At 42.6% G+C, this 27,177-nt stretch overlaps 1 protein-coding gene across 4 annotated transcripts in view; it reads right to left on the bottom strand.

Moving 5' to 3' along the window:
• ldlrad4a (low density lipoprotein receptor class A domain containing 4a) overlaps positions 1-27,177 on the bottom strand; it is a 363,373-nt gene that overhangs the window by 303,134 nt on the left and 33,062 nt on the right. For 3 of the 4 annotated variants that reach the window (XM_080194694.1, XM_080194692.1, XM_080194693.1), the window contains exon 2: positions 10,312-10,516. The gene's annotated coding sequence lies outside the window, so the exon portion shown is untranslated. Of the gene's footprint in view, positions 1-1,405; positions 1,486-10,311; positions 10,517-27,177 lie in introns of those variants that run through there. The other variant, XM_080194695.1, reaches the window with a different exon arrangement.

The raw sequence follows: 27,177 nt of genomic DNA on the forward strand, positions 1-27,177 counted from the left end.
CCAATTTACACATCTGAAGAACTTTCAAAGAGCAAAGAAAAGTACAGCACAGGGACAAGCCCTTCAGTCCTCCAAGCCTCTGCTAATCGTGATGCCCTAATTAAAACTGAAACAAACCTTCTGCTCTTGCTTGGTCTGTATCCCTCTCTTCTTTCCCTATTCATGTATCCAACTAGATGCCTCTTAAATGTTGCTAAAGTACCTGCTTTCTCCAACACCTCTGGCAGCACGTTCTACGCACCTATCACTCTCTACATGAAAACCTCTCCACGACATCTCCCTTAAACTTTCCCCCTTTCACCTTGAACCTGTGCCCCCTTATAATTGACACTTCTATCCTTGGAAAAAGCCTCTGATTATCTACCCTGTCAATGTCTCTCATAATTTTGTCGACCTCTATCAAGTCTCACCTTAGCCTCCATCTTTCCAATGAAAACAATCCTAACTTATTCAACCTCTCCTCATAGTTAACAACCCCAAGATTAGGCAACATCCTAGTGAACTTTCTTTGCACTCTCCAAAGCTTCCATGTCTTTCTGGGAGTGTGGTGACCAGAACTGCAGGCAATACTCTAAATGTGGCCTAACCAAAGTTTTATGAAGCTGCAACATGATTTCCCAAGTCTTGTACCCAATGCCCTGGCTGATGAAGGCCAGGATGCCACATGCTTTCTTAATCAGCTTGACCACTTGTGTTGCCATTTGTAGGCCAGCATGCCCAGATCTCTCTGTAATGTTCCTAAGGGCTCTGCCATTTACAGTATCATTCACACCTAAATTTGATCCTCCAAAATGCATCATTTCACATTTGTCCAGATTAAACTCCATCTGCCATTTCTGTGCCCTAGTCTCCAATCTATTATATGCTGTTATATCCTCTGACTTAAAATGCACTCCCACTCAACTGACTTCAACCAGGATCCATCTCTAGAGTTTCAATCTTGCCTTCTGAATTTCCTTTCCTCTGGATCTCCACGTATACTTTAACTTCCATGCACACTTTCAGATCTTTGGCCATGCCAAGCAGAACACCACTGCTCCAAGGTAGTACTTTTGCTCTTTTGGCCTGCAGGATGGAGTTATCAATCTTTGGCTGCCCTCTCAGATCTTCAGGGCTCCTTTTGAGTCCACTTTGCTATAAGTCAGCTCCCTGCAGCTCTCAATCTTAGTTTCTAAATCTTTGATTCAGAGCCTTAATTCAAATCCAATAGGACCTGTGTGTCATTGTTCATAAGTCACTGGTGCAGCAAGCAATTAGGAAGGCAAATGCTATGTTGGACTTTATCGCAGGAAGATTTGAGTACAGGAGTAAAGATGTCTTGCTACAGTTGTGTAGAACCTTGGTGAAACCATACCTGGGTAGGATGTATAGTTTGGCCTCCTTATTTAATGAAGGATACACTTACTGTGGGGTGCAGCAAGGGTTCATTAGGCCAGTCGTTCATAACTGCTGTGCTATGGCATGCAAGCGTTCCGCAGTCTGGAGGCAGCCTTAAACAGTGCGTGACACAGGAGCCTAAGAAAGATCAAGAAAAAACCCAGGACTGGGGCCTAGGAATATAGCACTGAGGACAGAAGGGGGAGAGAACTCAGATAAAGACACTACAACCGCACACAATACTCCAGATACAGCCTCACCAGCGTCCTAAACAGCTGCGGTAAAATATCCCTATTCCTATATTCAAACCCTGTCGCTACTGAAGACATGTTCTCCAGCATTTAGAAGAGCAAGAGGCGAATTCACTGAAGTATATAAAATTCTTTCTGTGCTTGACAAGGTATGTGCAGGAAGGATGTTTCCCTTGGCTGGGCATGGGTTATGATGGTCTAGAATCAAGGGATACAGTTTTAGAATCATAGAATTCTTACAGTGCAGGAGGACGACATTTGGCCTGTTGCAAAGTTGAGGAGAGTAATTGTAGATTGGTGTTTGTAAAATTGTAAAATGCTAGGGAGAAAGCATTGATAGTCCCTTTAAGAGGTAGTGCTTTTGCTGTGTTTAGAGTTAAAAAAATCCAAGTACATAGGGAGCCCCAAAGTGAAACATTTGTATCAAAAGACCAAGCAGCAGTTTTCACCAAAATGACCCCAAAGCTTTTGAATTTAGCCAATCAATTTGAATCAGGCACTTTGATAACGAGAACTTATTAAATTTAAATCTGATGTTTTGACAACCTAGGACCAATCCTATTGTGGGAAATATTAATGTTATCATAGGTATAAAAGAAGGGGGCAGTGGGGCAAAAACAGAGTGCAACTGCCACCTGTCAAAGATAACTCACAGCTCTCAAGAGAGAAAATCACTGGCTCATATAGCTTATCTATGTCTTAGAGAAAGCACCATCTAGATAACAAACGTACCAAAGAAGAAACTGCCAGACAGAAGAATCAACATGGAAGACCCATATAATTCCAGAAGACACAAAACCTGGTTGTAATTTAGAGACTGACTAAATTTCATTTTTGTTAATGAGTGGGAAATGTATTTATTGGAACAGCATACCATTAGAATCTGTTTTATTTGGGAATAATTAATAGTTAGGAGGGATTTTTTCAGATTGTTAATAGTTTAGTTAATTTGTTGACTGTTAGAAAAATAAATTGTTGCACGTTGATTTTAGAATGAGCGTCAGGGATTTATTTTGTATTAACCACTAGAAGTTGCTAAAGTGCAGGTCACACCATTCCTCACACACATTTTATAGAATGTAAGGTGAGATACTCCTCTTTGGGTGTTAATTTGGTATTAATTCCTGGGGGTGGGGTAGCGCTATATAACTGGCCTCTCGAATGTGGACTGACCTGCTGAAACAGCGTCTTACCCAGGCCATCCACGCACCTCCTCATCCCATCCCCATAACCCCATGTATTTACCATGGCTAATCCACTCAACCTACACATTTTTGGAAACTCAAGGACAATATGATCTGGTGGCCATTACAGAGATGTGGCTGCAAGGTGACAGGGACTGGGAGCTGAATGTATCAAGCGTTTAGGAAGGATAGGCGGGAGGAAAAAGGGGGGAGCGTAGCTCTGCTGATTAACAATAGCATCAGGGTGGTAGTAAGGGATGATATAGAAGCCAAAGAGCAGAAAGTGGAATCATGGTGGGTGGAGATTAGGAACAGCAAAGGGAGGAAGACGCTGGTGGGTGTCATCTATAGGCCCCCAAATAATGATCTGGAGGTGGGGCGGGCTATTAACACGCAAATAAATGCGGCGTGCAGGAATGGAACGGCGATAATTATGGGCGATTTCAATCTACATATTAATTGGTCGACCCATGTTGGAGGCAGTGGGCTTGAGGAAGAGTTCTTGGAATGCTGCCGGGATAGTTTCCTTGAACAGAGTGTGTTGGAGCCGACGAGGGAGCGAGCTATCTTGAATCTGGTGTTATGTAATGAGGCGGGTAGAATTAGGGACCTTGTGGTGAAGGATCCTCTTGGGAAGAGTGATCATTGTATGGTGGAGTTTCTGATGCAGATGGAGGAGGAGAAAGTGGGTTCCCGGACATGTATCCTTTGTTTGAACAGAGGGGAGTACGATAGGATGAGAGAGGAATTGGCGAATGTTGATTGGGGGACCGCATTGGAAGGTAGGTCTGCTGAGGAACAGTGGAGGATCTTTAAGGAGATCTTTCTTGGTGCTCAGCAGAAATTTATTCCGATGGTTAAAAAGGATCGTAGGAGGAGAGATAATCAGCCGTGGATAACGAAGGAGGTAAAGAAAAGTGTTAAATTAAAAGCGGATGCGTTTAGAGTAGCTAAGAGTAGTGGGCAAGAAGAGGATTGGGAGAAGTTTAAATATCAACAAAGAATGACGAAGAAGTTGATAAAAAAGGGTAGGATAAACTACGAAGCTGGGCTAGCACTTAATATAGAAAAGGATAGTAAGAGTTTTTATAAATATATAAAGAGGCTGGCTAGGGTGAACGTTGGACCCTTAGAGGATGAGAGGGGGGACTTAGTGGTAGGGGATGGGGAAATGGCTGAGGCCTTGAATAACTTTTTTGTTTCGGTCTTCACAGAGGAGGACATGAATAATTTGCCGGGAGTTAGCGATGGAAAGATGGTAGGAGTGGAGGGCCTGAATGACATTATTGTTACTAGAGAGGCAGTGCTTGAAAGACTGGAGGGACTGATTGTGGACAAGTCCCCAGGACCAGATGGAATGCATCCAAGGGTTCTGAAAGAAATGGCAGAGGTGATAGTGGATGCCTTGGTGATTATTTTCCAAACGTCGCTGGATTCCGGGGAAGTGCGGGAAGATTGGAAAACGGCTAATGTTACGCCATTGCTTAAGAAGGGTGGCAGGCAAAAGGCAGGGAATTATAGGCCGGATAGCTTAACGTCTGTTGTAAGTAAAATGCTAGAATCCGTGATCAAGGAGAAAATAGCGAGGCATCTTGAGGAGAATTGTTTGATATAGCAGACGCAGCACGGTTTCGTTAAGGGGAAGTCGTGTCTGACAAATTTATTGAAGTTCTATGAGGATGTGTCTAGGGCGGTGGATAGAGGAGAGCCGGTGGATGTGGTCTTTCTTGATTTTCAGAAGGCGTTTGACAAGGTACCTCACAAGAGGTTATTACAGAAGGTCAGGGGGCATGGAGTTGGGGGTAGGGTGTTAGCGTGGATAGGGGATTGGCTGTCAAATAGGAGGCAGAGAGTGGGGTCAATGGATGCTATTTGGATTGGCGGTTGGTGACTAACGGAGTGCCCCAGGGGTCGGTGCTGGGGCCTCAGCTATTTACCATTTATATAGATGATCTGGAGGAGGGAACCGAGTGTATGGTGTCGAAATTTGCTGATGACACCAAGATTGGTGGAACGGCAAATTGTGCGGAGGGTGTGGAAAGTCTGCAGAGGGATCTAGATAGGCTGGGCGAATGGGCCAGGAACTGGCAAATGGAATTTAATATTGGCAAGTGTGAAGTTGTCCACTTTGGTAGGAATAATGGTAGGAAGGACTATTACTTACGTGGTGAAAAACTGCAGCAGGCGACAGTGCAGAGGGACCTCGGGGTCCTTGTGCATGAGTCGCAAAAACCCAGCCTGCAGGTGCAGCAGGTGGTCAGGAAGGCTAATGGGATCCTGGCCTTCATAGCGAGGGGGATTGAATATAAAAGTAGGGAGGTCTTGCTGCAACTGTACAGGGCACTGGTGAGGCCGCAGCTGGAGTGCTGTGTGCAGTTTTGGTTGCCGCACTTACGCAAGGATATTTTGGCCTTGGAGGGAGTGCAGAGGAGGTTTACTAGGCTGATACCAGAGTTGAGGGGATTGAACTATGAGGGGAGGCTGAATAAACTAGGCTTGTACCCGTTAGAGTTTAGAAGAATGAGGGGAGATCTCATTGAGACATATAAGATGATGAATGGGATGGATAGGATAGAGGTGGAGAGGCTCTTCCCGCTCAGAAAGGACAGTAGGACTAGAGGGCACAGCCTCAAGATAAAGGGGGGGGCGGTTTAGAATGGAGTTGAGGAGGAACTTCTTCACTCAAAGGGTGGTGAATCTCTGGAATTCTCTGCCCATTGAAGTGGTGGTGGCTGCCTCGCTAAATATATTTAAGATGCGGGTTGATAGGTTTTTGATAGGCAAGGGGATTAAGGGTTATGGGGAGAGGGCGGGAATGTGGTACTGAGACACGACAAATCAGCCATGATCTTATTGAATGGTGGGGCAGGCTCGAAGGGCTAAATGGCCTACTCCTGCTCCTATTTCTTATGTTCTTATTTACATAGAACGTAGAACACTACAGCACAAACAGGCCCTTCGGCCCACAAGTTGCACTGATCATAGTTTAGTATGGACAATCCACCTAACCTGCACATCTTTGGATTGTGGGAGGAAACCGGAGCACCTAGAGGGAGTCCATGCAAACACATGAGAACGTGCACACAGATAGTCACCCAGATCTGGAACTGAAGCCAGTGAAGAAGCAGTGCTAACCACTGTGCTACACTTAAGAGGTATGTCACTTAGAACGGAGATGAGGTGCAATGGAATTTCTTCACGGGTGGGTGGGGGATAGGAATCTTGGAATTCATTAACCTAGAGAGCTGTGCAGGCTCACTCATTGAGTATGCTCAAGACAGAGATTGATAGATTTCTAAGTGTTAAATATATCATAGGATATATACAGGACCTTGTTGAGGCCATACCTAGAATATTGTGTGCAGTTTTGGTCTCCTTTTCTGAGGAAGGATGTTCTTGCTCTCGAGGGAGTGCAGCAAAGGTTTACCAGGCTGATTCTGGGGATGGCAGGACTGATGTACGAGGAGAGATTGACTAGGTTAGGATTGTTTTCGCTGAAGTTCAGACAAATGAGGGGGAATCTCAGAGACTTATAAAATTCCAACAGGACTAGACAGGGTAGATGCAGGGAGGATATTCCCAATGGTGGGGGAGTCCAGAACTAGGGTTCACAATCTGAGGATTCAGGGTAGACCATTTAAGACAGAGGCAAGGAGACATTTCATCACCCAAAGTGTGGTAAGCTTGTGGAATTCGTTACCACAGGAAGGAGCTGATGCCAAAACATTGAAGAGGTGCTGGATATAGCACTTGGGGCAAATGGGATCAAAGATTATGGGGAAAAAGCAGGATTAGGCTATTGAGTTGGATGATCAGCCATGATTGTAAAGAACAGTGAAGCAAGCTCGAAGGGCTAAATGGCCTCCTCCTATCTTCTCTGTTTCTATATGGGGATAGTGCAAGCAAATGGTCCCAAGGTATAAGATCAGCCATAATGTAGCTGAATGGCGGAGCAGGCTCAAGGGGCCAAATGGCTTTCCCCTGCTCCTATTTCTTATGTTTCTAGGTTCTATTGGTTTTCCTTTTGGGCTCATCAGGTAAATTCAGTTTGCTTGGTTTGTTGGACTCCATGGAGAATTCATCAGAAGTCTGTAATCTTTCAGTCTTTTTTTTTAGATTTCTACCTTAAGTAATTTGTACTAACCATGCCAGGTTCAGACATGAAAACGTTAATAAAGACAATACAAAAGTCTGACAGTACATACCAACTGACTCAAGAACAGCTTCTTCCCTGCTGCTATCAGACTTTTGAATGGATCTACCACCTATTAAGCTAGTCTTTCTCTACACCCGAGCTGTGATTATAAAATTATATTCTACACCCTCCCCTTTCCTTCTCTATGTACGACATGTTTTGTCTGTATAGCATACGAGAAACATTATGTTTCACTACATACCAATACATGAGCCAATAATAAATCAAATTTTAAAAATCAAAACATGAATGATCCCCCATTGAATTTTCCCTCCAGTACAGGTTTAAAGCACGAGGGACAAACTGGCAGAGGTGGTTGGGAATTAGAATTCACATTGGGGAATAGTGAAAGGGTAGAGAAATTAAATGATTACTATGTGCCTGTTTTCACTAAGGAAGATAAAATAAATCTCCCAGATGTAGCGATCCAGGTGACTAGATAGAATGAGGAGTTGAAGGAAGTTAGTATACGTAAGAAGATTGTATTGGATAAATGAATGCGACTAAGTTGACAAGTCCCTGGGATCTGTCATTATGAATCCCACGGTCAGAACCTTCCACACACCTGACGAAGGAACACCGTTTCCGAAAGTTTATAAGATTACTAAAAAAAAACCGGTTGGACTCTAACCTAACGTTGAGAGACTTCTTACTGTGTTTACCCCAGTCCAATGCTGGCACCTCTACATCAATGGAAGAAGCCAGAGAGTGTTAGTGGAGGATTGCTTCTCTGAGTGGAGGCCTGTGACTCGTGTGCCACAGGGATCAGTGCTGCGTCCATTGTTGTTTTTCATCTGTATCAATGATCTGGATGATAATGTGGTAAACTGGATCAGCAAATTTGCTGATGATACGAAGATTGGAGGTGTAGTGGACAGTGAGGAAGATTTTCAAAGCTTGCAGAGGGATTTGGACCAGCTAGAAAAATGGGCTGAAAAATGGCAGATGGAGTTTAACAGAGACAAGTGTGAGGTAGCATGGCAGGTTGGTGCAAAAGGTTAAATCTCACGGGATAAAAGGAGAGCTAGCTAAATGGGTGGAGAACTGGCTTGGCCATAGAAGACAGAGGGTAGCAGTGGAAGGGTCTTTTTCCGGCTGGAGGTCTGTGACTAGTGGTGCTCCACAGGGCTCTGTACTGGTATCTCTGCTGTTTGTGATATATATATATATATATATATATATATATAGATGATTTGGAAGATGATGTAACTGGTGTGATCAGTAAGTTTGCAGATGATACAAAAATGGTTGGACTTGCGGATAGCGATGAACATCGTCATAGAATACAGCAGGATATAGATAGGCTGGAAAATTGGGCTGAGAAATGGCAGATGGAATTTAATCCAGATAAATGCGAAGTGATGCATTTTGGTAGAACTAGGGGGGAGCTATACAATAACTGGCAGAACCATCAGGAGTATAGACACACAGAGGGACCTAGGTGTGCCGGTCCACAGACCCTTAAAGCTGGCAACACAGGTGGAGGTGGTGAACTAGATGGCCTCCTTATGCACTGTAGAGGTTCTAGGATTCTATTCTCTAAAACTACTCTTTGGTCAGAACATGCACTGAAAATTAGTGCTCTCCTAGCACACTGCTAAAAGGCAATCAATCAGTGAGCTACTACACTGTTGTGATGCTTCAGCAAGACAAAGCTGTATTTAAGTTAGACTATCACTTTAAAGCCATTATTCACGTAGAAGCCTGCAGGGAAATGGTTTAAATCAGCATATCAAGTCAGTCAATTAGAGGTTACTTGTTAATTGTCAGCCCTTGCCCATAATTAGAGACTTCGTCTATTCAGGAGGGTCAAACTGTGACTATATTCACTTGCAGTTTGTGAAGTAAAATGGTTTAATTATTTGTTTTGGCCCTCAAAACAAAGGAGCAGCATGGTGACCCAATGTTTAACACTGCTGTCTCACAGCATCAGGGACCCAGGTTCGATTCCGGCCTTGGGTGATGCTCTGTGTGAAGTTTGCATATTCTCCCCATGTCTGCATGCTCTGGTTTTCTTCCACAGTCTAAAGATGTGCAGGTTGGGTGAACTGGTCAAGCTATATTGCCCCTTAGTGTCCAAGATGTGCAGGTTTGTGGGATAAATGTGTGGCTTTATAGAAAGAGGACATGGCTGATGCTGGGTAAGATGCTCTGTCAGGAGTTGGTACAAACTCGATGGGCCAAATGGCCTCCTTCTGCACTGCAGGGATTCTATGATTTCAGTTCACCTTCAAATGATTGGAGCTGTATAATGCATGTGCAGAAGATACTTACCAAATTCTGATCATAAGTCACCATTATAACAGCCCGATTTACACCTTCTTACATTGGGTAATTTTTAGTTTAAAGACTCCCATAACTGAAGAAAGGCGATTTCATACAGAAAGAGAGCTGTATTTGTTTTCATCAAATCCCCACAGCACAGAAAGAGGCCACTCTGCCCAAAGAGTCTGCACTGACCACAAGTCCACCAGATCCTATTCCCATAACTCCACACATTTACCCTGCTAATCACTCTGGCACTAAGCTTAATACAGCATGGCAAATCAACCTAACCCACACATCTTTGGACTATGGGAGGAAACCCACACAGACATGGGGAGAAACAGCAAACACCACACAGACCGTGACCTCAGGCCAAAATTGAACCCAAGTCCCTGGTGCTGTGAGGCAGCAGTGCTAACCACTGTGCCACCCAAATATGAAGACAGATGAGACAAGGAAAGGAAATCTTGGAACATACAAACCAAGAAGGGGTATTGCAAAAGTGCAGCTGGCTGATTGCTATTCATGGATCAGAAAAAGGCAGAATCAAAGCTCACCTATGAGCACTTGGACCGTCTCCAGCTACACAGACTACAGGTTTTGGAATTTTCTCCCCAAAACTTCCCTTCAAACCTACTTCATTGACCATTAATTCCTTGGTTGACTTGATGCCCATTTTTTCAAGTCTCTGAAGCACCTTAGGAAATGTTTATCTATGTTAAAAGCACTATATAGTTTGGGAGATCTGCACCAGGAGGATATCAAAGATGCATAGGTGTAAAACTTGCAGCTGACACTCTTAGCAATCTGCTTCATCCCAAGAACTAATTTTCATCTCATGCATGTAAATTAGACTACAAAGGTGGTGATGAAATCTTTAATCACAAATATCCTATAACAAATTGCTATTAACGTCACTAAACCATACATAACTAGAAATTGCATTTTTAAAGCACACTAGTGAAATATACAATGGAAAAGGCAGATCAAATGTAGTCTCCTCTTCACAGTTCACAATGAAAATCTCATTTGAACTTACCTTATACAAGTATTATGTGGCCTGTCACCACCATCATGTTTCTTCTAAAAGGATTACTTGCAGCGTAGTTGATAATTCCTTCCTTTAAATATTTCCCAGGACCCGTTCCTCCCTCCTATGTCTTTCTTCACATGAATTATTTCCTCCATTCAGGATTCAAATGAATCCACTCTTGATTCTTCCTCTTTACATTTTTATTCACCAACTGCGGCAAAAATTAAGCAAACGCTTCTGTCAAAGATTTTGCTTGACTCCAACTCCTCCAAAATTATGCTACAGTGCATAAAGCAATTAAAAACTTTCATTCATAGAGATTACATCCCAGCTATAATGACATACGCTTCAGACTTTGTCAGGAACAGAACATGTATTAACAAGGAAAAACTTGTAGAGGCTCAGAGCCTTACGGCTGCCCCAGAGCAACCCACTGGCTACATAAATCCCTACTTGTCTTTCACATGCCTTCAGACTGTATCCTGCCTGAGAGAACTCCACCTTCTGGGGATTACCCACTCCCATCCTAACTGGTCCCCCAAGCCAGGTCACCCTCTTCTGCTGTGTTGTCCTTAAAAGGGATAATCATCATAATTAAAATACCAGTCTAACTCAATATTTTACTTTTACAATTAATCAGTTTGCCTAATGACAGCTGTTGAATGGGAAGCAAACTACACAATTCAAATGCAAACTATCTAATTGATACAAATATTTTTCTGTAGAGCATAAAAGTCGACCAGGCATAATGGACAACCCAATTTTTGTCAATGCCACAAATCATGCTTTTGCATTCACTTGCCATACAAGTCGACTTCCGCCACCCGTTTTCAGCTACAAGATGGTATACTTGCACTTATTTGGCCTCAAGCTTTCAGAAATGCAGTTTTACTTACCTTACATGGCAAGTCAGTGTATGGGAACAAAAAGGCGAGAAGGGATGTGTTGCAAAGATGCGTGGGAGGTTAAGACATGAACACAGAGAGCAGATCTCATATGGCATGGCAAGTGACAAACAGAAATGGATCTTCCAGCGAAAAGAAATGAAATATGAAGCTGCTTTCAAGCTAAGTCATAACATTTGCTAGCTCATCAAATAACTGTGCTATAGTGAGAGAAAAAAACTGGCACGAGAATGGAGAAAGGAGGAACCCATTCTGAAGACATCCAAGTCAAATGCACCGTCAGAATAGCGACCAGCAACTGGACTAATCTTGAGAAAATACTGGGATCTGGAAAGTTAGTAGAATGGTTACATCGGTACCAGAAATGCAATGCATATACAAAGCACTTAATTGAGCCAAATCAAACTCCAGCAAAGATTTCAGACCAATAGCTAATTGGAGTAGCAGCTTTACAGAACAAAACAGTCCAGCGTGGTGACAGAAGACTAAGATTGCTCAGACACTACCAAAGGCTTTAATGCCAAAATAACCGGTTTCCAGTGGTATTATCAGACAGCAGCAAAAACATAAGTACCCATTGAGTAACATCAACAACATTGTTGTGAATACCTAGTTTATGGCTCACGTTAATGTTTTAGTTTAGTTCTGGGAAGATTAAAGGTTAATTGTAGAAAATTGGATAAGTGCAACGAAAGCAGCTTGACTATTGCACTTAAAAGGTTGAAGTTCACTGATGATTAACAGCTAGAAAGATAAGATCCTAAAACAAAGAAAATAGGAGCAGAAGTAGGCCATTCAGCCCATTGAGCCTGCTCTGCCACTCATTATAATCATCCAACTCAATAAACTGATCTCACCTTCTCCCCATATCCTTGATCCCCTTCATCCCAAGAGTTATACCTAAATCCTTCCTGAAAACATACAATGTTTTGGTTTCACATGCTTTCTGTGGTAATGAATTCCATAAGTTCACCGCTCTTTGGGTGAAGGAATTTCTCCTCATCTTGAATCCTCAGACCACGATCCCTGGTTCTAGACACTCTCATCAATGGGAACATTCTTCATGCATTTACCCTTATATAATCGTGTTGGAATTTTATAGAATTCTACGATATCCCCCCTCATGCTACTGAACTCCAGCGAGTATAATCCTAACCAACTCAATCTCTTCTCATACATCAGTCCCAGTATTCCAGGAATTATTTTGGTAAACATTTGCTGCTCCCTTGACAAGAATATCCTTCCTCAGATGAGACCAAAACTGTAAACAATATTCCAGGTGTGGTCTCACCAAGGCCCTATACAAATGCAGAAAGACATCCCTGTTCTTATATTCAAGGCATCTCACTAAGACCACCAAAATACCACTTACCCTCTTGTCCTGCATGGTTACCTTCAGCAACCGGTTTATGAGGACACTTAGATCTTGTTGCACATTCCCCTCTCTTAATTTATAGCTATGCAGATAATAATCTGCCTTCCTGCTTTTTCTACCAAGTAGATTACCTCACATTTAACCATTTTATACTGTATCTGCCATACATTTGCCCACTCACTCAGCTTGTTTAAATTACACTGAAGCATTTCAATACCCTCATCACAACTCACCTTCTCATCCAGCTTTGTGCCATCTGCAAATTTGGAGAAATTACATTTCTCAGAAGGCTAAGGAAAATTGGCATGACCGCTACAACTCTCAACAACTTTTACATTGTAGAAAGCATTCCTTTTGAGTGTATCACAGCTTGGAGTGGTTCTTGCTCTGTTCAAGATCGCAAGAAACTATAAAGGGTCATGAACAAAGACCAATCCATCACTCAAACCAGCTTCCCACCGATTGACTCTGTCTACAATTCCCGCTGCCTCGGAAAATCAGCCAGCATAATTAAGGACCCCACACACTCTGGATATTCTCTCTTCCACCTTCTTCTGTCAGGAAAAAGATACAAAATTCTGAGAACACTTACCAACAGTCAAGAACAGCTTCTTCCCTACTGCCATCAGACATCTGAATGGACCGATCTCACGTCAAGTTCATCTTTCTCTACACCCTAGCTATGACTGTAATACGACATTCCGCACTCTCTCCTTTCCTTCTCTATGAAGAGTACGCTTTGTCTGTATAGTGTGCAAGAAATAATACTTTTCACTGTATACTAATACATATGACAATAATAAATCACGTCAAAATTTAGCTCCCTCATCTAAATCATTAATATATATGTTCCCCAACATTTCCGGTATTTTATTTATGTCCTCCTTTGTGAAGACAGAACCACATACGTATTTAGTTGATCAGCCATTTCTATGTTCCCCATTATAATGATCCCTGTTTCTGACTGTATGGGACCAACATTAGTCTTCACCAGTTTTTTATTCTCTTCACATATCTTCACATAAAACTTTTATAGTCAGCTCTTATGTTCCCTGCAAGCTTACGCTTGTACTCTATTTCCCCCTTCTTAATCAATACCTTGGTCCTCCTTTGCTGAATTCTAAACTTCTTCCTATCCTCTGGTCTGGACTGCAGGTGGGTTACTTAGCTGGAGAAGTGAAGATGTGAAGTCAATAGTGTTTGCAAAGTAGTCCAGAGCAGAGATTGTTAAATTAGTTTAAAAATGTTCAGTGAACCCTAGAAGATTACATCATTATGGAGGTGGGTGATACTTATAAAGGTTCTTTGGTTTCAATTCATCCCTGTTTGCTGGGAGAGGGGGTGATTCGCAATTTGGGCATCACGTGGTTTGAAGTTCATAGATGCAATTAAAGTTCAGGAGAAAGCCTGAGGAGCTGAAACAGTGGTGGGAGGTAATTCATTCCATGATGAAGAAGGCTACAGCTCAGAAAAGGCCTAGGGAAATCAGTATAGCCAGGAGACTGAAGTTCAGAGAAATACAGGGATAGTGCAAGCTTAGTGACGTTAACAGTCTGTAAAAGAGTTGGACATGTGTCAGTAATTAGAAGCAGGTATGCATCTTAGTGAGTTTCATGGAATGCAATCTTAACAGGAACGATTGAACCATCTGGAAGTGAGTTGACATTGAGGCAGTTTGAGTCAGAGCAGCTGGGCCTTCTAAAGTGCTGGCTGAAATCCTCTGTAAATAAGACTGTATTAACAAGATATTAGGATACGTCTTGGTTGTATCTGCTATTTAACGTGCAGTGCAGTGTATCTGACCACAGTTTGCCGGTTACTTTAGGCCTAATGTTAGTCCTGACTATCCGTAGTCAGAGAAGTAAAAGAGTTTTTTTTGTTTGTTTAAAACCGTGAAACGTTGTGATTTGATTCTCCTCGTGGCTAATTGCTGTTAAAGCGTAACTGGTGACTACTTTGTAATGTGTAATGTGACCAATGGTAACAAGCTGTAAGGGTCAGCTGACCCAGTAAACCATGGAACCAAAGTGATGGTCAGCTGACTCACTATAAATAAGAATCTGTGGGGAATTGTGGAGAGTTTGGAGTGGCCCAGAATGTGGCTCCAAGTTTGGAGTAATTAAGTTTATTTATTAAACCGTTCCTTTGATTTATAAGTTGGAGTAAGTTTTGTTGTATTTTTATTATCTGCATTTGAAGAGTTCCTTCCAAGGAAACAATTGGGATTTCAGACTCCGTCTACTTTAAACAAAACTAGTCCTTAACCGAATTGTAAACTAAAATCCTGGAACTTCCTCCCTAAGAAAACAGGGTGTACCTATACGTCAGGGACAACTCAAGAACAGCTTCTTCCCTGCTGCCATTGGATTTTTGAATGGGCCTACCTTACATTAAGTTGACCTACACCCTAGCTATGACTATAACGCAACATTGTGCGGATCCAAAAAAGATGGGAGAGATCCTAAATAAATATTTCTCATCAGTATTTACTATTGAGAAAAGCACAGATGTAGGGGAACTTGGGGAAATAAATAGTGATGTCTTGAGGAGTGTACATATTACAGAGAAGAGGGTGCTGGAAGTCTTAAAGCTCATCAAGATTGATAAATCCCTGGGACCTGATCAAGTGTATCCCAGGACATTGTGGGAAGCTTGGGAGGAAATTGCAAGTTCCCTAGTTGAAATATTTGAATCGATTGTCACGGGTGAGGTGCCTGAAGATTGGAGTGTGGCAAATGTTATGCCTTTGTTTTAGAAAGAGCTGCAGGGAAAAGTCTGGAAACTACAGGCCAGTGAGCCTCACATCCATGGTGAGTAAGTTATTGGAAGGTATTTTGAAACACAGGATCTACAGGCATTTAGAGACGCAAGGACTGATTAGGGACAGTCAGCATGGCTTTCAGAGTGTAGAATCATGTCTCACAAATTTGATTGAGTTTTTTGAAGGGGGAAACAAGAAGGTAGATGAGGGCAGAGAAGTTGATGTTGTCTACATGAACTTTAGCAAGGCCTTTGACAAGGTACCACATAGTAGGTTGTTGCATAATGTTAAATCTCATGGGATCCAGGATGAGGTATCTTAGAACATAAGAAACAGGAGCAGGAGTAGGCCATCTAGCCCTTCAAGCCTGCCCCGCCATTCAATAAGATCATGGCTGATCTGTCGTGGCTCAGTTCCACTTTCCCACCCTCTCCCCATAACCCTTAATCCCCTCGCTTATCAAAAACCCATCAACCCACGTCTTAAAAATATTTAGCGAGGCAGCCTCCACCACTTCAACGGGCAGAGAATTCCAGAGATTCACCACCCTTTGAGTGAAGAAGTTCCTCCTCAACTCCGTTCTAAACCGCCCCCCTTTTATCTTGAGGCTGTGCCCCTTAGTCCTACTGTCCTTTCTGAGCAGGAAGAGTCTCTCCACCTCTATCCTATCCATCCCATTCATCATCTTATACGTCTCAATGAGATCTCCCCTCATTCTTCTAAACTCTAACGAGTACAAGCCTAGTTTATTCAGCCTCTCCTCATAGCTCAACCCCCTCAACACCGGTATCAGCCTAGTAAACCTCCTCTGCACTCCCTCCAAGGCCAAAATATCCTTGCGTAAGTGCGGTGACCAAAACTGCACACAGTACTCCAGCTGCGGCCTCACCAATGCCCTATACAGCTGCAGCAAGACCTCCCTACTTTTATATTCAATCCCCCTCGCTATGAAGGCCAGGATCCCATTAGCCTTCCTGACCACCTGCTGCACCTGCAGGCTGGGTTTTTGCGACTCATGCACAAGGACCCCGAGGTCCCTCTGCACCGTCGCCTGCTGCAGTTTTTCGCCACGTAAGTAATAGTCCTTCCTACCATTATTCCTACCAAAGTGGACCACCTCGCACTTGCCAACATTAAATTCCATTTGCCAGTTCCTGGCCCATTCGCCCAGCCTATCGAGATCCTTCTGCAGACTCTCCACACCCTCCACGCAATTTGCCGTTCCACCAATCTTGGTGCCATCAGCAAATTTCGACACGATACACTCGGTTCCCTCCTCCAGATCATCTATATAAATGGTAAATAGCTGAGGCCCCAGCACCGACCCCTGGGGCACTCCACTAGTCACCAACCGCCAATCCGAATAGCACCCATTGACCCCCATTCTCTGCCTCCTATTTGACAGCCAATCCTCTATCCACGCTAACGCCCTAACCCCAACTCCATGCCCCCTGACCTTCTGTAATAACCTCTTGAGGTACCTTGTCAAACGCCTTCTGAAAATCAAGAAAGACCACATCCACCGGCTCTCCTCTATCCACCGCCCTAGACACACCCTTATAGAACTCCAATAAATTTGTCAGACACGACTTCCCCTTAACGAAACCGTGCTGCGTCTGCTCTATCAAGCAATTCCCCTCAAGATGCCTCACTATTTCCTCCTTGATGACGGATTCTAACATTTTACCTACAACAGACGTTAAACTAACCGGCCTATAATTCCCTGCCTTTTGCCTGCCATCCTCCTTAAACAACGGCGTAACATTAGCCGTTTTCCAATCTTCCCGCACTTCCCCGGAATCCAGCGACGCTTGGAAAATAACCAAGGCATCCACTATCACCTTCGCCATTTCTTTCAGAACCCTCGGAGGCATTCCATCCGGTCCTGGGGACTTGTCCACAATCAGTCCCTCCAGTCTGTCGAGCACCGCCTCTCTAGTAACAATAATGTCATTGAGACCCTCCAGTCCTACCACCTCTCCATCGTTAACACCCGGCAAATTATTCACGTCCTCCTCCGTGAAGACCGATACAAGAAAGTTATTCAAGACCTCAGCCATTTCCCCATCCCCTACCACTAAGTCCCCCCTCTCATCCTCTAAGGATCCAACGTTCACCCTAGCCAGCCTCTTCCTTTTTATATATTTATAAAAACTCTTGCTATCCTTTTTTATATTAAGCGCTAGCCCAGCTTCATAGTTTCTCCTACCCTTCTTTATCAACTTCTTTGTCAATCTTTGTTGACATTTAAACCTCTCCCAATCCTCTTCTCGCCCACTACTCTTAGCTACTCTAAACACCTCCGCTTTTAATTAAATGGATACATTAAATGGATACTCTTAAATGGATACAAAATTGACTTCTTGACAGAAGCCAAGAAGTCAATTTTGTAAAGGGTTGTTTTTCAGACTGGAAGCCTGTGACCAGCAGTGTGCCTCAGGGATCAGTGTTCGGTCCACTGTTATTTGTCATTTATGTTAATGATTTGGAAGAGAATATAGGAGGCATGGTTAGTAAGTTCGCAGGTGACATCAAGGTTGGGGTCACAGTGGACAGTGAAGAAACTTATCTCCAACTGCAACAGGATCTTGATCAATTGGGCCAGTGGGCTAACGAATGGCAAATGGAGTTTAATTTAGACAAATGCAAGGTGATGCATTTTGGTAGATTGAACCAGGGCAGGACTTAGTTAATGGCAGGGTGTTGGGGAGAGTTACAGAACAAAGAGATCTAGGAGTACATGTTCATAGCTCCTTGAAAGCGGAGTCATAGGTGGACAGAGTGAAGGCGGCATTCAACATGTTTGGTTTCATCGGACAGAACATTGAATATAGGAGTTGGAACATCTTGTTGAAGTTGTACAAGACATTGGTACAGTCACACTTGGGATACTGTGTATAGTTCTGGTCACCCTATTATAGAAAGACTATGATTAAACTAGAAAAAGAGAGGAGAAAAAATTTACTAGGATGCTACTGGGACTCGGTTTGAGTTATAAGGAGATGCTGGATAGATTGGTACATTTTTCTCTGGCACGTAGGAGGCTGAGGGGTGATCTTATAGAGGTCTATAAAATAATGAGGGGCACAGATCAGCTAGACAGTCAATATTCTTTCCTAAAGGTAGGGGAGTCTAAAACTAGAGGGCATAGGTTTGAGGTGAGAGGGCAGTTATAAAAGTGTCCAGAGGGGCAATTTCTTCACACAGAGGATGTGTGTGTCCGGAACAAGCTGCCAGAGGTAGAAGTAGAAGCAGAAGCAGGTACAATTTTGTCTTTTAGAAGTATTTAGATAGTTACACGGGTATAGAGGAATATGGGTCAAATACGGGCAATTGGGATTAGCTTAGTGGTTTTTAAAAAAAATGGCATGAAAAAGTTGGGCCGAAGGGCCTGTTTCCATGCTGTAAACCTCTGACTCTATTCTGCACCCTCTCCTTTCCTTCTCATGTATTCTATGAATGCTATGCTTTGTCAATATGGTATGCAAGGAACAATACTTTTCACCGTGTACCAATACATGTGAAAATAAATCAAAAGTTCAAGAAGGCAGATCAGTAGCACCTTCGCGAGGGCAATGAGGGATGGGCAATAAATGCTCATCTAGCCAACGACACCCATATCCCATCAATGAATGAATGTAACAACGTAAGAACATAAGAAATAGGAGCAGGAGTAGGCCATCTAGCCCTTCGAGCCTGCCCCGCCATTCAATAAGATCATGGCTGATCTGTCGTGGCTCAGTTCCACATTCCCTCCCTCTCCCCATAACCCTTAATCCCCTTGCTTATCAAAAACCCATCAACCCGTGTCTTAAAAATATTTAGCGAGGCAGCCTCCACCACTTCAACGGGTGGATGAAACTTCTATAAATTTTGATATGCTCAGCAACCAAACTGAAATAAAAAGTTTCAAAAATAGTTCTAGTGAAAAATACAGGATGTGTGAAGATGTGCAAGGTTGGATGGATTGATAGTGCTAAATTGCCCCTTAGTGTCCAAAGATGTGTAGTTAGCAGTGATTAGTAAATATGTGGGGTTACGGAGATAGGGTTTAGGTAAAATGCTATCTCTTAGAGTCTGTGCAGACACAATGGGTTGAATGGCCTTCTTCTGCACTGTAGGGATTCTATGATTCTACGCGAAGACAAGATTTATGGTGGTACTCACTTGTACAGACAACATAATAAAATTAAAGCCTATGGTCATTTTCAAATGCAAAACATGCCAAATATCAACTTTCCTGCACATCCATGGCAACAGATGAATGTGTGAGGATGGACTGAAATTATGGGTCAATAATGTGTGAAGATGCATCCCTGTGGCCTTGGGAAAGAATTCAGATTATTAGTTGGGGACACGTTCAGATCCCATATAACTATTGAGAACAAGAGATGCCTGTGAAGAAATAATGCTCACAGTTCAACCTTTGGATGTGTGCCTCAATAAGCCATTCAAGGATCATGCTTGCAGTGAGTTGAATAGGTGGAAGGATGACAGAGAAAAAAATCTTCAAAGAGTGAAATATGTATGCCGCCCTATTTGACATTTTCTGTTATTTCATTATCAAATCATGGGATGCTATTAATGCACCAAGTGACATTAGATTGTCCAAAAAATGCAGAATGTCCAGTTCACTGGATGCAGAGGAAAATGATTTGTTGTGGAGAGATGATGCTGAAAAAGAAAGCACCAGAGTGGATCCTTACAATGATGCCAAAGCTAAAGTGACTCATGTTAAATTTGATGAACTTGATTTTCAGCATCCACAGCCTTTTAGATTAATGACTCAGATTTTTACTACCCTTCATGTAAAGAAGTGCTTCCTGATTTTACTTTTCAATGGATTCGCTCTAATTAAGTTGGCCAGATGTGGTCCAGATTGCCCTCACATCAGGAGGGTGCTGACTGGTTGGCAATTACCATGGGGAATGCACAGGGAACAATTATTCCCAGGATTCTGTTTGAAGCCTGTTTTTCTCTACCTATCCCATCAAATCCTTTAATCATCTTCAATATTTTGATTAGATATCCCTTCTTAACTAACCTTCTTTACTCAGGGACTGCTGCAAAAATTTTTCAGTGTTCAAAATACAGCCAGTTTTTAACATCATAAACACTAACAAATAGCACATTGCCACAGGTAGCAACGATATATATAAAATAATCTTTATTACAAATAGCTTTAGTTTCCATGTTTTACAATAGATTTAGCTGCCTTTAAGGTATTGTTACCATCATTTGTTTTTTAAATTCTTGACATCCACAATTGCTTTGTTCTAGCCGACAACATGCACAATTTTTAGTGTAAGCGGCTGAAGCATCAAACAGACTTTGGTTCTTGGATTTGAGCTTTTCTAGGATCACACCCCCAACAAGCAACCACTATTTGCCACATTTCACCATCAAACATTTTGTCTCAGCAACATTATAAGATCCAACCTATAATAATTACGTGACAATTAAGACTTAAAATCCAGGTGGTGTGAGCTCCAGTCCCAACTCTCTGACAAATGAGTTTCTTTTATTACTGATTAATTCACTTTATTTCAATCTGTGCAAAAGATTTCCTCCCCCCACCCCCCCATTTTGCACAGTACATACAACTTTTCCATGTTCTGCATTAAAAGATCGTACCTTAGTTTTGCTTTTTAAAATCTGTACTGGATTGTGCATAGACTGGACCCTGTGATAGTATCTTTGATGGGCCAAAAGGTTTTACAATTTCTTTTGGTCTGGTTAACTTTACCAAGAATATTGCTGACTGCTGACAAACCATCTGCTTGAGGGTACTGACAGCTGTGAATTGGAATCAATCCCTGTCACATTGCTTCTTACCACGTGAATTCAAATATTTCCTTTGTTGTCCTTTAAAACCAGATACTAAACTGTCATTAGGGTTTCCACTGTTTGAAACAGTGGTTCAAAGTCTAACTCCTGGCCTCCATTTCATTCCATGTCTGTGTGCTTTTAATATCCCAAGTCTTGAAAAAAAAGTCTTTCAACCAACCAAGCATCCAAATTGTCCTTCATAACAACTGAAAAGGGTTTTGAGTGCAGGATAGCGATATCTTACTTCAATTGTCCAGAACCTTGGTTTGACTGCATTTGAAGTACAAATTGAAGTTCCCTTACCAAAGGAAGGATATAATTGCCATACAGGGACTGCAACAGAGATCCATAATCCCTGGGAGGGTGGGATTATCTTATCAGGAGAAATGAGCCCATGTCATCCATGATTTAGAAGGATAAGAGGTGACCTCCTTGAAATTAATAAAATTCTTAAGGGACTAGACAGGATAAATGCAGGATGTTTCCCCTGGCTGAGGAGGGCTAGAACAAGGGCTACTCTCAGAATAAGGAACAAACCATTTAATACTGAGATGAGAAATTTCTTCTTTCTACCCAGATGCCTATGGAAGTTCAGTCATTAAGTATGTTCAGAGATTTCTAGACATTGATATCAAGGAATATGGATTAGTGGGGAAAATGGTGTGGAGGTAAATGGTTAGCCATAATCTAGTTGAATGGCAGAGCATTCTCCAGCGGCTGAATAGTTTACTCAATTCATTTTCTCTAAAAAGATACCAAAGTGGGAATGTAGCCAAAAATCTTACTGAAACAGAAATTAGAAGCAGGAATAGGCCATTCAGCCCTTCGAGCCTGCTCTGTCATTCATCATGATCGTGGCTGATCATCAAATTCAATATCCTGATCACCCCAAACCCCCAATCCCTTGATCTCTTTAGCCCAAGAGCTATATCTTATTTATTCTTCAAATCACGCAATGTTATGGCCTCAACCATTTTCCCTACTCTCCTCATCTCAGTTCCAAAAAGTTCTGGACTCCCACACCACTGGGAACATTCTTTCTGAATCTACTCTTCAATGAATATAATTCTAACCAACTTAGTCTCTCCTCATATGACAGGCCTGCCAAGAGATGCAGGTTTAACACTACCTCCTTTTGTCCAAGCAGTTCATTTTCCTGTGAGCAAAATCATCTTAATTTGCTTTAAAGAATTTCAAAAATTATGTTGATGCTCAGCTAAGAAAATTTGATACTGATATTCAGTTAATGAATTTTCTGAATTATCATTTTTCGATTCTTCTTCCCACTGAGATCAAGCTTTATCAAATTCCTTTCTAGCAAAAGCAATTGCCTTGTCATTTTGAAGTTCTGATCAGAACCTTCCACACACCTGACAAAGGAACACTGTTTCCGAAAGCTTGTGGGATTACTCTCAAATAAACTGGTTGGACTCTAACCTGGTGTCGTGAGACTTCTTACTGTGCCGGCTCACAGCCAGAGATACAAGTCAGTATGGGCAAATTTTCCACAGTTGTGACAATTCTGGACTCACCATCAACATTAAAAAAGACCAAAGTCATGCACCAGCCTACTCCTTATGCACCGTATACAGAACCCATAATCACAATCAAAGGGCAGAAACTACAGGCAGTAGACCAGTTCACTTATCTTGGCAGCACCCTCTCCCAAGCAGTGACTATTGATGCAGAAGGAAACTGCAGAACAGCAAAGGCAAGTTCTGCTTTCAGTAGACTACGCTCCATTGAATGGGAACATTGAGGAATCAGTCCAGCAACAAAACTGAAGGTCTACAGCACTATGGTACTCACTACCCTCCTGTATGCCTGTGAAACGAGGACTGTGTATCGGAGGCATGCAAGACAGCTCAATCATTTCCACATGACTTGTCTTCGCAGAATATAATGCATCAGGTGGCAAGACAAAGTACCAGACACTGAAGTCCTTTCTAGAGCAAGTCTACCATCAGTCTCACACTGCTGATGAGTGTGCAGACCCGGTGGGGAGGTCATGTTATCCGTATGCCAGATGAGCGCATACCCAAGCAACTCCTTTTTGGGGAACATAAGAAATAGGAGCAGGAGTAGGCCATCTAGCCCTTCGAGCCTGCCCCGCCATTCAATAAGATCATGGCTGATCTGTCGTGGCTCAGTTCCACTTTCCTGCTTTCTCCCCATAACCCTTAATCCCCTCTCTTATCAAAAACCCATCAACCCGCGTCTTAAAAATATTTAGCGAGGCAGCCTCCACCACTTCAACGGGCAGAGAATTCCAGAGATTCACCACCCTTTGAGTGAAGAAGTTCCTCCTCAACTCCGTTCTAAACCGCCCCCCTTTTATCTTGAGGCTGTGCCCCCTAGTCCTACTGTCTTTTTTGAGCGGGAAGAGTCTCTCCACCTCTATCCTATCCATCCCATTCATCATCTTATACGTCTCAATGAGATCTCCCCTCATTCTTCTAAACTCTAACGAGTACAAGCCTAGTTTATTCAGCCTCTCCTCATAGCTCAACGCCCTCAACTCCGGTATCAGCCTAGTAAACCTCCTCTGCACTCCCTCCAAGGCCAAAATATCTTTGCGCAGGTGCGGCGCCCAAAACTGCACACAGTACTCCAGCTGCGGCCTCACCAATGCCCTATACAGCTGCAGCAAGACCTCCCTACTTTTATATTCAATCCCCCTCGCTATGAAGGCCAGCATCCCATTCGCCTTCCTGACCACCTGCTGCACCTGCAAGCTGGGTTTTTGCGACTCATGCACAAGGACCCCGAGGTCCCTCTGCACTGTCGCCTGCTGCAGTTTTTCGCCCCGTAAGTAATAGTCCTTCCTACCATTCTTCCTACCAAAGTGGACCACCTCACACTTGCCAACATTAAATTCCATTTGCCATTTCCTGGCCCAACTCTCTGCTGGAAGACGCTCGCTGGAACACACACTCAAGGCCTCCCTGAAGTCGCTGGACATAGACATGACCACTTGGGAAACGCTGGCACAAAACCACCCTACCTGGCACTGCCTCATTTACAAGGGCTGTCAAGCTTACGAAGCAAGGTGCATTGCTGAAGCACAACTTAAGCGCAAGCTGCACAAGTCCAGAACCACCAGTGCAACTACAGTGCCTACACAAATCTGTCCAATATGTGCCAGGACATTCCTGAATTGGCCTGATCAGTCATCTTCAGGCACACCGCAACCAACCTCAAAACGTCTAATGGCGTCAAGGTCCTCATCGATGACAATGGACGAACAACAAATGATCCCAGCGTGTCTTCCTCAACCACCTTGCTTGATAGTGCATACCAGGCCCCCATCACCCTCTGTGTAAAAAACGTCCCCGCATATCTGTATTGAACCTTACCCCTCTTACCTTGAACTTGTGACCGCTTGTGTTTGTCATTTCCGACCTGGGAAAAAGCTTCCAAATGTTCACCCTATCTACGCCCTTCATAATTTTATAAACTCCTATTAGGTCACCCCTCAACCTCCGTCTTTCCAGAGAGAACAACCCTAGTTTACTCAATCTTACCTCATAGCTAATACCCTCCATATCAGGCAACATCCTGGTAAACCTTTTCTGCACTCTCACTAAAGCCTCCACATCTTTCTAGTAGTGTGGAGACCAGAACTGGATGCAGTATTCCAAATGTGGTCTAACCAATGTTCTATATAACTGTAACATCATATGCCAACTTTTATACTCTATACCTCACGCAATAAAGGCAAGCATGCCATATGCTTTCTTCACCACCTTTAAGGATCCGTGGACTTGCACACCTAAATCCCTCTGTGTCTATACTCCTCATTGTTCTGCCATTTATTGTATAGCTTTCCCCCTGTATTAGACTTACCAAAATGCATCGCTTCGCATCTATCTGGATTAAATTCCATCTGCCATTTCTTCGCCCAATCTTCCAGCCTATCTATATCCTGCTGTATTCTCTGACAATGTTCATCATTATCCGTAACTCCAGCAATCTTTGTCACCCACAAACTTACTAATCAGACCAGCTACATCTTCTTCCAAATCATTTATATATATCACAAACAGCAGAGGTCCCAGTACAGAACCCTGCGGAACACCACTAGTCACAGACCTCCAATCAAAAAAACCCCTTCACTGTGACCCTCTGTCTTCTATGACCAAGCCAGTTCTGTATACATCTAGCTAGTTCACTTTTGATCCCATGAGATGTAACCTTTTGCACCAGCCTGCCACGAGGGACTTATCAAATGCTTTACTAAAATCCATTTAGATGACATCCGTGGCCCTTCCCTTGTCAATCATTTTTGTCACCACCTCAAAAAACTCAACCAAATTTGTAAGGCATTACCTCCCTCATACAAAGCCATGCTGTCTATCGCTAATGAGACTGAGACAACAATTCAACTGGACTCCCTTCTCAGTAACTTTAGATACCAAATGTAAGTTTCTTGCCAAAAAAACTTGTCCTCCTCAACTTAGGCTCCAGTAATCGAACACATGCTCCATTTTCAAGTTTTCTTTCCGATCACTTCCCTTATCTTTCTTATCTCTTTTCGCTCTTGCTAAGTCAGTTTTTTTTTAATTCTGGTTTTACAATTCTAGCCAGTTGTACTCAGTCAATAACAAAACTGATCTTTTCTCCGTGGAGTCCATGTGTCCTTCTTCAAGGACACTGTCCCTTTTAGGTCCTGATCTTACATTAACTCCCATGTGCTCTGCTATAGCTTGTAAATAGTCTTTTGTCAACTTTCTCAAATCTCAGAGGCAAATCCTCTCTTTCAGCAAAGGATTCCAAAAGTACTCGCGATGTTACAAAAACAAAGTTCATTATTGTTTGGTTTTGTGCCTCTATCTTCAACTCAGGGTAAAACGGTGAAATGAAGGGGGTCATAAAACCTCTACTGGATTCTGCCTGACAACAAGTTTGGGTGGCTTGATTGCAATGGGGACAATGTGGCCCAAGTTGATCTACTGGGAACAACGTGCAACATATTAACAACTTCAGCAACTGTGCTGATGGTGGGTAGAGACAGAGAAATACAGATAGTGAGAGACAGCTAGTCTCCACTGTTCAGAAACAGGTGACAGCTTGCACTTGGATTGAAGGGGCACAATTTCATGAGAACTTTAAGGCGGCTGGAAGATTCACCAACTTTGATTCAAGGGAGGTCTACAGTAACACTCACCAGGCAAGTCAGTTCTGGGATTATAAATTATACTGCTGGAAAAAGGAAGTAAGCCATCAATGGCTGAGAATAGCTTTAGACTGGAGAAAGTTCTTGGAGAATTAAGTATAAAGTATAAAAGTGGAGGGAGATTTTCAGTCATTTTAAAAGTTACATGAGGGATCGTATCTCTAACGCAGAGTAAACATTGCCTACTGAATAGTGTTTAGACAATGTTGCTTTTAGTTTGTTACTGAAATTTTTTTTTAAGTCAGCGGTCTCCACAGAGGGTCATAATGCTGCATTCCCAATACAGCATAGAAAAGACAAACCTGAAATCTTATTTTTTTTTAAAAGGCTGGAAAGTTCTGATGAACCTGCTTCCAGTCTTTGAATTTAATCCTTCAAGAGCCTCCAATTTTATTACAATCCCTGTGGGGGTCCATAAATCAAACGAAACAAATTTACCAAAGCACCATCAAATGAAGAAATTTATCAAACAAGATTTCACATTTTGTAATTTATACTTTAACACAAATCAGAATCAATGCAAGTTGGAAGTCAAATCATGATCGGTATAAAGCTATACATCTCTACACATGGAGTAGCAGATACCATAAGTCCATCTCACTGAATTTCTATGATGTACACTGTTGCTTTATAGCCAATATTTCTGTCAGAAAGTACTTTTAAGTTTGGATCAGCTAAGAATCAAATCAAAGCTTTAGCTGATTCTCCACAGGCAGCAATATCCAGTTAAACAGGGTTCCAACCGTGCAGTCTTCTACGCAATGGAACACTTCTTTCCAGAAGCTTCCCAACTCTCATCTCTGATCATCCAGAACTGCTCTTTCCT

This window comes from Carcharhinus amblyrhynchos, chromosome 8 (genome assembly GCF_965287045.1).
Source record: "Carcharhinus amblyrhynchos chromosome 8, sCarAmb.v2.hapA, whole genome shotgun sequence".
Classification (NCBI taxonomy): Eukaryota; Metazoa; Chordata; class Chondrichthyes; order Carcharhiniformes; family Carcharhinidae; genus Carcharhinus; species Carcharhinus amblyrhynchos.